The sequence below is a fragment of the Myotis davidii genome, unplaced genomic scaffold (genome assembly GCF_000327345.1).
Source record: "Myotis davidii unplaced genomic scaffold, ASM32734v1 scaffold342, whole genome shotgun sequence".
NCBI lineage: Eukaryota > Metazoa > Chordata > Mammalia > Chiroptera > Vespertilionidae > Myotis > Myotis davidii.
Window position 1 is genome coordinate 570850 of NW_006293523.1, and position 3664 is coordinate 574513.

At 37.1% G+C, this 3664-nt stretch overlaps 1 pseudogene; it reads right to left on the reverse strand.

Annotated features, from left to right (window-relative positions):
* Positions 1 to 2127: 2127 nt before the first annotated feature.
* On the reverse strand, positions 2128 to 2600 carry LOC102763518 (annotated as a pseudogene).
* Positions 2601 to 3664: the final 1064 nt, after the last annotated feature.

The window sequence follows — 3664 nt, forward strand, 5'->3', positions numbered from 1 at the left end:
TCTTTTTCATAAATATCCTTACAACAATGTATTTATTTTGATGCAACTAGAAGAGTGTTTTGTTTTTGAGAAAACAAATCAACATTATAACAGATGTTCTAAAGGAAGAGATTTGGTAACACGTTTATGGACGAGCACATTAGATCTTACTCTTTAGGATGGACAACCAGGCTGAAATACTTCCCATCCTGAAACAAACCAAAGCAATACAAAATACTGCTATTCCCTTGGCCTGCATTTATTCAACCTATGCCATTCTCTGTTCTTTATCTGATCTAAACTTCTCAAATATGGACAGAGGGGGAGAATCTCTTTCTATGAAAAGAATAGTCTGCACTTAAGGTCCTTAATTCTTTGCTCTCCATATGATGTCAGCACAGCAAAGTTTCTTCTGCTCGCTACTCCATGTAAATTTATCTCCTTATATTCTCAAATGAAGAAGGCACTTTTAGCTCTTACCTTGTTAGTTCGGTGATTGCATCTACTGCTACTGATGAGTCTTCTTTGGAACTGTTCTCTTGATTTTATATTTTTATTCTCTCACTTCTCCCACAACTTCTTCCCTTACTCCTTTGTGAGTCTCATTTTTGCTCACCATTTTAAATATGGTATTCCTTTTTCCCCTAAACCTATTTCATTTCCCATTTTTTTTCCTGGAAAAATTCATGACTTTAGCTATTATTTATAGGTAGACAAAACTTGGTTTATACCCTTGACAAAAAAAAAAAATCTCCTGAGATGAGAACCTTTATATCCATGTGCCTGCCTGACATAACTACTCAAAGAACTCCAAAGCATTTTAAAACTAATAAGTTTAAAACGAAATACCTCAACTCCCTCCCTCAAAACATGTTCTTAGTCTTGTGATCTCTATCTTGGTAGTTCTAACAGGGTCACCCAAGTAAGAAGATTGAAGTCATTATTGACATCTACATATTCTAATGCTTAGCATTCAATATTAGTAATCAATTATTACTTTAAAAATAATTTGTAATTCTTTCACTTTCTCTCTATACCTATTACCACTGTCCAACTTAGACTTTTAAGATCTTTCTTAGGCTATTATAGTAGCCTTTTATTATTTCTTTGTCTTTATTCTTAGTCCATGTTAATCTATATACCATGATCCTTACACAATACCAATGCCTGAGCTAAAGTCAAATCTGTCTGACTCCTGTCATTACCTTCCCAGTACCAATAGTATACAATTCAAGTTTCTCAGACTAGCGTTAAAAGCCCTCTTCTGTCTGATTGTATCTACCATTGTCCTCAACAACTTTTATACCTACTTTAAATATGTCATAGCTTCACTAACCTATTTATAGATACGTGAAAACTTTCTACAGCTTCTTATTTCTACGTTGAAAGTATTCTATTCCTTCACTCTTTTCATTCAGCTTATTCTTATTCATGCTTTTAAGATTCAACTCTGGGGACAATTCCACCATAAACTCTCTCTTCCTTCTCTGGGCTCCAGTAGGTCTCCCTTCATGTGCTTTCAAAGCAGCCCTTGCAGGTCCTTTCTACATTCTAAAGGCATTATATGTATGAGCAACTACAGAGTAGGGCCATTTTCAATCATATCTCTGGGAACTTAGGAAGCAAGATTTTTTTCCAGAAAACTTATGAAATATGCTCAGACTGAAATTATAGGTGACATTTTTTAAATGATGTGTTGATTGTTACAGGTGTTTTCTTATGAAAGATCAAAGTAAAATTTTGATGGTATTAAAACTAAAACTTTCAGTTACAAAATAAGCCATAGAGATGTAGTGTACAGCACAGTAAATATATAGTCAATAATATTTTAATAACTTTGCATGGTGACAGATGGTTAGTAGATTTAGTGTGGTGATCACATAGTAAGGTATATAAATGTTTTTTGTTTTGTGTTTTTGTTTTTAAATGAAAAGAGTTGACAATTTTATTTTGACATTTCACAATACAAATGAAAATTTCTTTTTTTTTTTTTTTGTCCCACTACTCCCTCAAAAAATATTCTCTCTTAGGAAGAGCGAGTGAGTCTTCCTTGTCTGCTGTTAGGAAACATCCAGAGTCACAGCACCTCGATCTCCTGTGAAGTAGAACAGTAACAGAAGCCTGATAGAAAGAGGCTCCCCTTTCTCCTTATCTGTTTGGTCGAGTCACTCCGGGCCGAGTGGGCAGGAGGTCTCATCATTTGGGGCCCAGGCATCATTGGCATGTGCCCTCCCATAGGCAGCCTCATTCCAGGAACAGGTCCCACTGGCGTCATCCCAGGAGGAGGAGGACCCATCATTGGCATCATGGGCCCCCATAGGGGGTGCTGGCATCATATGGGGGCGAGGTGGACCCGGAAGATGGGGGTGGGGAGGTGGGATCATCACCCCTGCAGGAGGGGGAGCTGAGAATGGAGTAGGAGGTATATTTCCTTGCTGAAATGCTGCAGTTGTTTTGTCAATCAGGCTCTGAGCCTGCTCTTCCATCCATTTCTGACAGTGTCTTCCACATTCTCGTTGTGTTTCCTACCACTGCAGTGTGTCTTTCTCACAGATGGAGAGCCATGGGTGAGGTATGTATCGCAGTAGTCACAATAAAGCTTTGGCATGTTGTTCTGCAGGCTGTTGGCACTCCACAATATTGTATACCTGAATCTAATATACTATTATATGCTAATTATACTTTAACATTTTTTAAATAATAAAATTAAAGAAAAAAATCTAAAGTGGTTCAAAAATACAAACTTTTTGATAAAGCATTTTAGGCCATATAAATAGAAATTTGCAGTTTTTAAAAAATTCTATCTAAATAGAGAGCTATATAAAATTGCCTCTTTACAACAATATCCCCAACCACTGCTCACCAATATGTACCTCAACACTTCCAATACTGTAAAACCCACTTCTCCAAAGGTAAACAAATCACAACTTCAAGCACTGCCACTACTTAGTGGGTTTTCCTTGAACAGATAAAAAATCTGTCTTCTTGAAAAGCCTGTACATTGTCCCCGTGCATCTTCTACTTGCATCCAAACAGAGCCACTCCGAATCTCTTCTATTCTGTTAGGTGCTTTAAGATCATGTCTTCTCCAAAATTTCTTTTAACCTCTTTTTGGGTGATTCTATTCTAGGTTCCCTTCACTGAGCTAACCATCCTATAGGGTATGTTTCCACCAGTGTCTGTTTCCCTTTAAAAAAATTTACCTCTAGACCTGAGTAAAATGCTTAAGGGGATTCTGATTGCACATAAAAATAGATCCGTCAGCTCCCCAACTCTAGATGCTACCGTTCTATCAATGTCTCAAAGGTGCATATGGTCTATATTAGTAGGTATATAATACTATTGGTATCCTAAATAAAACACTGAATGTGAAGACAGTCTCTTTTTATCTCAATGGGTGGTTATAAAGGCTGGTGATAATCATTCATGATGCTTTTGCTGTGTTGGCCATCATTGAAACAGGTTTGTGCTACAGAGTGTGTCAATTCATCCTCACACTGCTCTTTATTCCCCAACATCCAATTCTTCCACCCCATTCTCATGTGTTTCGTCCTAATTATGTTGCCAAATCAGATCAAAGTAATTCAACCCATCAAAGATGGATACTTATCTGGGCAAATAGTGAGAGTAAGACTGAGGCAAAGATGCCAATTATTAGAAAGAAACCAGGACTGCCAAGAAAAGT